The sequence below is a fragment of the Gossypium arboreum genome, chromosome 9 (genome assembly GCF_025698485.1).
Source record: "Gossypium arboreum isolate Shixiya-1 chromosome 9, ASM2569848v2, whole genome shotgun sequence".
NCBI classification, from domain to species: domain Eukaryota; kingdom Viridiplantae; phylum Streptophyta; class Magnoliopsida; order Malvales; family Malvaceae; genus Gossypium; species Gossypium arboreum.
The window spans coordinates 88,680,770-88,690,053 of record NC_069078.1 but is presented as its reverse complement, the minus strand read 5'-3'; the positions used below and the strand labels follow the sequence as shown (position 1 = coordinate 88,690,053).

General features: G+C 33.7%; 1 long non-coding RNA gene across 1 annotated transcript; it reads left to right on the top strand.

The window, feature by feature from the left end:
• Window positions 1-8,049: 8,049 nt before the first annotated feature.
• On the top strand, window positions 8,050-9,075 carry LOC128280395 (uncharacterized). Its single transcript, XR_008270567.1, has 2 exons — window positions 8,050-8,097; window positions 8,786-9,075. It is a non-coding gene; the product is annotated as an uncharacterized LOC128280395 (long non-coding RNA).
• The last annotated feature ends 209 nt before the right edge of the window (window positions 9,076-9,284 follow it).

Below are 9,284 nucleotides of genomic sequence, written 5' to 3'. Positions count from 1 at the left end.
GATAAAAGTTAATAGTTAAATAATGATGTAATTGAAAAATCTAGACATTTCTTCATATTTTCTCAGCCAAAACGCCATAGAAGGTCTAGAGAAAGCTGGTTTTTCATATTTTTACATCATGTGAGTCTAATTCTTGCTTTTTCTTGATAATTTTTATGTTTTTATGACTTTTACAATTAGGTCCACTTGTAGAATTCATTAGTTTTTGATTTTATGGGTGAAATTGGAAGTTACCCTGGATGGATAAGGGAATTTTATGATGAATTATTATGAAATTTAAGTTCTAATTTCATATTAAGGTGGTTTTATTAAGTGATTTTGATAGGAAATGATATTTAGGACCTAATTGTGAAAAAGTTGTGAATTGAAGGTTGCTGTTGAAATTCAGAATATAAAAGGTTTTGAAATAGTTTATAATGATAAAATAAAGTGTTAATTGAGAAAAATTAGTTCAATTGATGGGTGAATTGAGTAGGGACTAAATTGTGAAAGCAGTAAATTTTGGGGTAAAAGTGCAATTTCGAAATTTGAACAGCATAAATTGTGAAGTGAAATAGAAATCAAATAAATGCTAATGAGTAGAAATATTTTATATTATAGATCAAGAATCCAAAGAAGAACGAGGAAAAGAAAAAGTTATGAATAGTCCCTAAATTTCAATATCTTCTACAAATTAGCGGGTAAGTTCATATGGTTGAATTTAGATGTTTATTTGTGAATGATTGAAGTTTATAATGTGTTATTATATACGAATTTGTTGTGGGATTGTGTAGATTTTGTTAATGAAAGAATAAATGTGGAAATGCAAATTAGGAAAAACGCAGGATTGAGTACGCTCAGATCGTGACGTGTGATGAATTGATTGGATAAGACCATGGTTGTTCCATGGTAAAGTGTGAAATGTAGGTATGGTATCATCCATACTTGAGTTGTGAAATGTAGGTATGGTATTATCCATACCGAAATGGTGTGAAATGTAGGTATGGTATTATCAAATCCATCTTGAGTTAAGAAATGTAGGTATGGCATTTCCCATACCGAGTTGAAAATGTAGGTATGGTATTTCAATGAGGAAAACCATACTGAGTTGTGAATCGTGGCATTGAGCAACGACGTACTCAATTTCGTAAGCCGTTTCCTAATTTGATTATAAGAAATAAAGAGAAGTGATCCAAATGGAAGGGATTGAGTAGTTGTTCTTGTTGAGCTCAACTATGTTAATTATTATAACAATGGTTGTGAATCGCAGGAAACTTTAGTAAGTGTTTTGGTATTGTTTGGAAATATTATGTTTGGTAAGCATTACTTTTAACCTATGAACTTACTAAGCTTCAATAAGCTTACTTGTGTGTGTTTAATATTTTATGTAGATTGACTTGAAGTGAAGTGGGTAGATCGGATCAACACAACAAAGAACACTATCCAGATCAATTCCGGTAGCTTTTGTTTTATGTTTGAAGATTTATATGGCATGTATAGAGTTTAAATGAAATGAAGTAAAGATGTTATAAACTAGTTAACAACATTTTGTACTAAAATAGTTTTTGGTTAGTAGCAGTAGTCTGAGTTTGAAAATTCACCATAAATCATAAAAATATAATTATAGGTTGAATAAAATATGAAATTAAATCTTATTGAATCTAGTTTCACATAGAAGAAACGGTGTAAGCAAAAGGCTTTCATATCAGGAGATATTTGAATTTTTGTGAGACAAGGTCAGAGTGATTTTGAACTCCCCTATTCTGATTTGTAAAAATCATTAAAAATTATAAAAAATTAATTAGGAGTCATACTATATATGTATGGATTCCTTATTGAGTCTATTTTTAATTGAAATAAACGTCTTGGTTATTTGAATTCTGTACATAGAGAAATTTGGTTCGTAGTGAACAGGGGTCAGAGCAGCCGAACCCTGAAACAGGGGAGACTTCAACTAATAAACTGTACTAATTGGCCCAACCAAAAATTCTAAAAAAAAATTAGTAAGTAGATATATGAGCCTAGATTTGGGGAAAATTTACGGATTTAGATTTCGAGTTTTGTAACTCGAGATATGATTTTTTTTGCATCTGTAACGCAGTTGGACAGCTTGTCTGGAAAGTGTGATATAAATTGTTTGAATTTGTTTAAGTGCTCAAATAAGTTTAGTAATGCCTCGTGCTCGACTCCGGCGACGGTCTCGGGTAAAGGGGGCGTTACATTTATTGGTATCAGAGCTTTGGTTTAGTCGATTCTCGGAACGAATTTGATGTGTAAAATGTTTAAAAATACATGCCATATAAGTCTGTGATAGTGTGATGTGAATGATCCGATCTAATTACTAATTTTTGTTATAGATTGTAAAGATGTCTGATAGACCCGATGGTGCTAGTCAAGAAGAGGAAGTTAATAGTAGAATACGAATTCGAGCGAGGAACAAGTGGTAATGTCCCTATTTCTTTGATGAGAGAGGAAGAACTTAAAAATATGATTTACGGATTAATGAATCAGTGGTATCATGAAACAATACAAGGAAGAAGTCAGGCACAACAACCTCCTCCTCCCCCTACTGTACCACCAGTTACAACCCCGGTTGCTCCTTCTTTAATAGATGAATCTAGCAAAAGAACACCAATTGAAAAACTCAGAAAGTTTGGAGCTGAAGAATTTCGAGGGAGATCGGACGATGATCCAGTTAAATCAGAATATTGGTTAAAGAGTTTGGAGAGAGTTTTTAAACAGATAATGTGTTCTCCGGAGGACTATTTGGGATGTGCAGTTTCGCTATTGAAAGAAGAAGCGTATAATTGGTGGGAAACCATTGAGGCAGTGGTACCTGCAGATAAACTTACCTAGGAATTCTTCCAAAACGAATTTAAGAAGAAGTATGTGGGAAGGAGATATTTAGATAAGAAGAAGAGAGAATTTCTTGATCTTCGACAAGGGAATAAAACAAAGGGCGAATATGAAAGAGAATTTGTGTATCTCAAGAGATATGCTCGGGATGTTGTACCGACAGAGGAAGAAATGTGCATTAGATTTGAAGAAGGGCTTAATGATGAAATCGAATGATGATTGGAGGTACAGAGATTCGAATTTGTGATTCATGCTCGATCGAGCTCAAAAGATGGAAGAAGTGTATAATGAAAGATGCAAAGAGAAAGAAGAGGTAAAGAGGTATACCAAAGAAGTTTCTCTAGACCAACTTCGACTTTTTCGCCAAAAGTTCGAAATGATTCGGTCGACTGTTATAATCCCGAACGATCGAATAAAAGTAAAACGACTCAACAAGATGTCGGAGTAACTAAGAAACCAGCAGCTAGTGCTAGTAGTGTGCAAAATATTCGAGACTTAGATGTAAAATTGTGGTAGATTTCATATTGGTGAGTGTTGGGGAAGAGCCGAGCTTGCTATAAATGTGGTGGAACTGATCATTTTATTCGGATTGTCCTCAATTATTAAAAGAAGATAGAGAACAAGGGAGAAGCAAGCAAATACTCCTCGTAAAGGTAAACGTCGGTCAAAGTAGTCTTCTGGGATTGTTCATTCGGGAACGAGAGATACTGCAATCGATCGAGACAAGAGTACCTGACGTACATATGCTATCCGCAAGGGAAGAAGCTTCGCTCCGATGTGATAGCTGGTAATTTCTATCTTTTGATGATTCTCAGATATGCTTTAATTGATCCCGGATCTACACATTCATATATTTGCACCGCATTAGTGTCGAAAAGAAAATGACTATTGAGTCCATCGACCTTGAATTGCAAGTCACTAATCCACTAGGGCAAAGTGTGTTGGTTAATTTAATATGTCGGAATTGTCCCTTTGAAAATACAAGGCGTGAATTCTCTGCGATTTAATGTTGTTACCTTTCCAGAATTTGATGTTATTCTTGGAATGGATTGGTTGATTGAACACGATGCCATAGTGAATTGTAGAGAAAATGGATTGATTTAAAATGTCGAGTGGGAAATAGTTTCAAATGAGTTTGGGGATAAAAGAATGATGTCGTAATTATTTCATCTTTTATTTCGAAAATTGATTCGGAAAGGTAATGAAGCATTTTTAGCTTATATTCTTGATACTGGATTCGAATTGAAGATGGAACAATTGTCGCTTGTTAATGAGTTTATCGATGTGTTTCGAGGAATTACGGTTTACCCCGGATCGTGAGGTTGAATTCACAATTGATGTAATTCGCATGCACCCAATATCAATAACACCGTATAGAATGGCACCAGCTGAGTTAAAAGAGTTGAAGACACAGTTGCAAGAGTTATTGGATAAAGGGTTCATCAGACCGAGTACATCACCTTGGGGCGCACCTGTCTTATTTGTGAAAAAGAAAGATGGTTCGTTGCGATTGTGTATTGATTACAGGCAGTTGAATAAGGTAACAATTAAAAATAAATATCCATTACCTCGTATCGATGATTTGTTTGATCAACTGAAAGGTGCTGCAGTGTTCTCAAAAATAGACCTTAGATCTGGGTATTATCAGCTAAAGGTTAAAGAGTGTGATGTGCCAAAGACTGCTTTTTGAACTCGGTATGGTCACTACGAATTTTTGGTAATGCCTTTTGGTTTAACGAATGCCCCTGCTGCATTTATGGATTTAATGAATCGAATTTTTCAGTCTTATTTGGATAGATTTGTGGTGGTATTTATTGATGACATATTGGTCTATTCAAAGACGAATCCGAACATGCACAAGACTTGAGAATTGTACTACGACGTTGAGAGAAAAACAGTTATATGCGAAATTTAGTAAATGTGAGTTTTGGCTTCATGAGGTTGGATTTGGGTCATATTATATCAATCAAGGAATTCGTGTGGATCCAAGTAAAGTTTCAAAGTGGTGAATTGGAAAACACCAAGAATGTAAATCGAAGTGCGAAGTTTTCGGGATTAGCAGGATACTATCGCCGTTTTGTAAAGAATTTTTCCATGATTGCTTCACCAATGACTCGTTTATTACAGAAGAATGTTGAGTTTATGTGGTCTGATGAATGTCAGCAGAGCTTTGATCAGTTAAAGAAAATGTTAACAGAAGCTCCAGTCTTAACTCAACCAGAATCAGGTATACCGTATGTTGTGTACAGTGATGCATCTTTAAGTGGTTTGGGTTGTATGTTAATGCAATGGAAAGGTGGTGGCTTATGCTTCACGGCAATTAAAACCACATGAAAAGAATTACCCTACACATGATCTTGAGTTAATGCAATTGTTTTTGCCTTAAAAATTTGGAGACACTATTTATATGGTGAGAAGTGTTATATGTATACGGATCACAAAAGTTTGAAATACTTAATGACTCAGAAGGAACTGAACTTAAGACAGAGACGGTGGTTAGAGTTGCTGAAAGACTATGATTTGGTTATTGACTATCATCCAGGGAAAGCTAATGTAGTTGCTGATGCACTGAGTCGAAAGTCATCCTTGTTTGCACTTCGAGCAATGAATGCTCATTTGGCTCTTAATGAAGAAGGTGTTGTATTAGTAGAATTGAAGGTAAAACCAATGTTTCTTCAACAAATTCAGAAGCTGCAGAATGAAAATCCAAAATTGGTGCTGAAACGACAAATGGTTCGGGATAATTTAGAATCAGAGTTCAGTATTGATGATGAAGGTATATTGCGCTATCATAATAGGATTTGTGTTCCTAATAATTCTGATTTAAAGAATGATATTCTTTTCAAGCACATAATAGTATGTATTCTATTCATCCGGTAGTACAAAATGTATGGTGATCTGAAAAGACATATTGGTGGCCTGGTATGAAAAGAGAAATTTCGAATTTATTGTAAAATGTTTGATTTGCCAAAGAAATTAAAGCGAACATCAAGTGCCAACGGGTTTATTACACCCATTATGATTCCTGAATGGAAGTGGGAGCATATTTCAATGGATTTTGTGTCGATTGCCGGTGACTCGAGAAAGAAAGATTCGATATGGGTGATTGTTGATAGATTGACAAAGTCAAGACACTTGATTCCATCGTAATGCATTTTCACTTAATAAGTTAGCGAATTGTATGTGTCGGAGATTGTGAGACTACATGGAGTTCCAATATCTATCATTTCGCATCGGATCCGAGGTTTACTTCAAGATTTTGGAATAAATTGCAAGAAGCCTTAGGCACCAGATTGAATTTTAGTACAAGATTTCATCCTCAAACAGATGGACAATGAGCGAGTGATTCAAATTTTAGAAGATATGTTAAGATGTTGTATACTCGAGTTTGGTGACAGTTGGGAAAGGTATTTACCGTTGGTGAGTTTGCTTACAACAATAGCTATCGGTCTAGTATAAAAATGACACCATTTGAGGCTCTTTATGGTAGAAAATGCAAGACTCCATTGTGTTGGTCGAATTGAGTGAATCAAAATAGTTGGGGTTGATTTGATTCGAGAAACCAAGAGAAAGTCCGGATTATTCGAGATAGTCTAAAAGTCGCTTCAGATCGTCGAAGTCATATGCGGATTTAAAACGAAGAGACATAGAATATGCAGTGGGTGATCGAGTATTTTAAAAGTTTCCCATGGAAAAGGGTGTTACGATTTGGTAAAAGGGAAAATTAAGTCCGAGATTCATAGGGCCATATGAAATTGTGGAAAGGGTTGGTCCTGTGGCTTATCGTTTGGCTTTACCTCCTAACTTGAGAAGATTCATAATGTGTTTCATGTGTCTATGCTAAGGCAAGATAGGTCGATCCTTCACACGTAATTCCCCATACCGAAATTGAGCTTCAACCAGATATGACTTATTCAGAAGAACTAGTGAAGATTTTGGCTCGTGAAGTTAAGGAATTGCGGAACAAAAGAGTACCATTGGTTAAAGTATTATGGCATCGACATGGTATGGAGAAGGCAACCTGGGAAACAGAGGAGTCAATGAGATCACAAGATTCAAATCTATTTTCAGTAACAAATTTCGAGGACTAAATTTTTAAAGGGATGAGAGTTGTAACTACCTAATTTTCAAAGTGGTGTCGGAAATGGTGATTTGAGATCACTAAATTCGACAAATAAGATTGAACAAGATAGTAATTTAATATTTATGAGTCAAGTAAGAATTTAGAAGAATTTGTGAAATGGTGAAATTAGTGAATTAAAAGAATTTATTAGGTCAAACAGGTCAAAAATGGGGTATCGAGACCTCAAAGTTGAAAATTGAGCTATAAATATTTTTAAATATTTATGGAGTGTCATTGAGTTAGTATTAAAGTTTCGTTAGAAAATTTTAACGTTTGGATGGCTAATTAATTAAAAAGGATTAAATTGAAAATAGCACAAAATTTGTTAAATTGTGAGTAAATAGCTTAAGTATTTAAAAGATGGATTTAAAGAGCAATTAGACTCAAAGGTTAATGGCTGGACGGTTTGGGTATGAAATAAGCAAGAAAACAATGTGAACAAGGGGCAAAATTGGAAATAGATAAAAGTTAATAGTTAAATAATGATGTAATTGAAAAATCTAGACATTTCTTCATATTTTCTCAGCCAAAACGCCATAGAAGGTCTAGAGAAAGCTGGTTTTCATATTTTTACATCATGTGAGTCTAATTCTTGCTTTTTCTTGATAATTTTATGTTTTTATGACTTTTACAATTAGGTCCACTTGTAGAATTCATTAGTTTTTGATTTTATGGGTGAAATTGGAAGTTACCCTGGATGGATAAGGGAATTTTATGATGAATTATTATGAAATTTAAGTTCTAATTTCATATTAAGGTGGTTTTATTAAGTGATTTTGATAGGAAATGATATTTAGGACCTAATTGTGAAAAAGTTGTGAATTGAAGGTTGCTGTTGAAATTCAGAATATAAAAGGTTTTGAAATAGTTTATAATGATAAAATAAAGTGTTAATTGAGAAAAATTAGTTCAATTGATGGGTGAATTGAGTAGGGACTAAATTGTGAAAACTGTAAATTTTGGGGTAAAAGTGCAATTTCGAAATTTGAACAGCATAAATTGTGAAGTGAAATAGAAATCAAATAAATGCTAATGAGTAGAAATATTTTATATTATAGATCAAGAATCCAAAGAAGAACGAGGAAAAGAAAAAGTTATGAATAGTCCCTAAATTTCAATATCTTCTACAAATTAGCCGGGTAAGTTCATATGGTTGAATTTAGATGTTTATTTGTGAATGATTGAAGTTTATAATGTGTTATTATATACGAATTTGTTGTGGGATTGTGTAGATTTTGTTAATGAAAGAATAAATGTGGAAATGCAAATTAGGAAAAACGCAGGATTGAGTACGTTCGTATCGTGACGTGTGATGAATTGACGGATAAGACCATGGTTGTTCCATGGTAAAGTGTGAAATGTAGGTATGGTATCATCCAAACTGAGTTGTGAAATGTAGGTATGGTATTATCCATACTGAGCTGTGAAATGTAGGTATGGTATTATCAAATCCATACTGAGTTAAGAAATGTAGGTATGGCATTTCCCATACCGAGTTGAAAAATGTAGGTATGGTATTTCAATGAGGAAAACCATACTGAGTTGTGAATCGTGGCATTGAGCAACGACGTACTCAATTTCGTAAGCCGTTTCCTAATTTGATTATAAGAAATAAAAGAGAAGTGATCCAAATGGAAGGGATTGAGTAGTTGTTACTGTTGAGCTCAACTATGTTAATTATTATAACAATGGTTGTGAATCGCAGGAAACTTTAGTAAGTGTTTTGGTATTGTTTGGAAATATTATGTTTGGTAAGCATTACTTTTAACCTATGAACTTACTAAGCTTCAATAAGCTTACTTGTGTGTGTTTAATATTTTTATGTAGATTGACTTGAAGTGAAGTGGGTAGATCGGATCAACACAACAAAGCACACTATCCAGATCAATTCCGGTAGCTTTTGTTTTATGTTTGAAGATTTATATGGCATGTATAGAGTTTAAATGAAATGAAGTAAAGATGTTATAAACTAGTTAACAACATTTTGTACTAAAATAGTTTTTGGTTAGTAGCAGTAGTCTGAGTTTGAAAATTCACCATAAATCATAAAAATATAATTATAGGTTGAATAAAATATGAAATTAAATCTTATTGAATCTAGTTTCACATAGAAGAAACGGTGTAAGCAAAAGGCTTTCATATCAGGAGATATTTGAATTTTTGTGAGACAAGGTCAGAGTGATTTTGAACTCCCCTGTTCTGATTTGTAAAAATCATTAAAATTATAAAAATTAATTAGGAGTCATACTATATATGTATGGATTCCTTATTGAGTCTATTTTAATTGAAATAAATGTCTTGGTTATTTGAATTCTGTACATGGAGA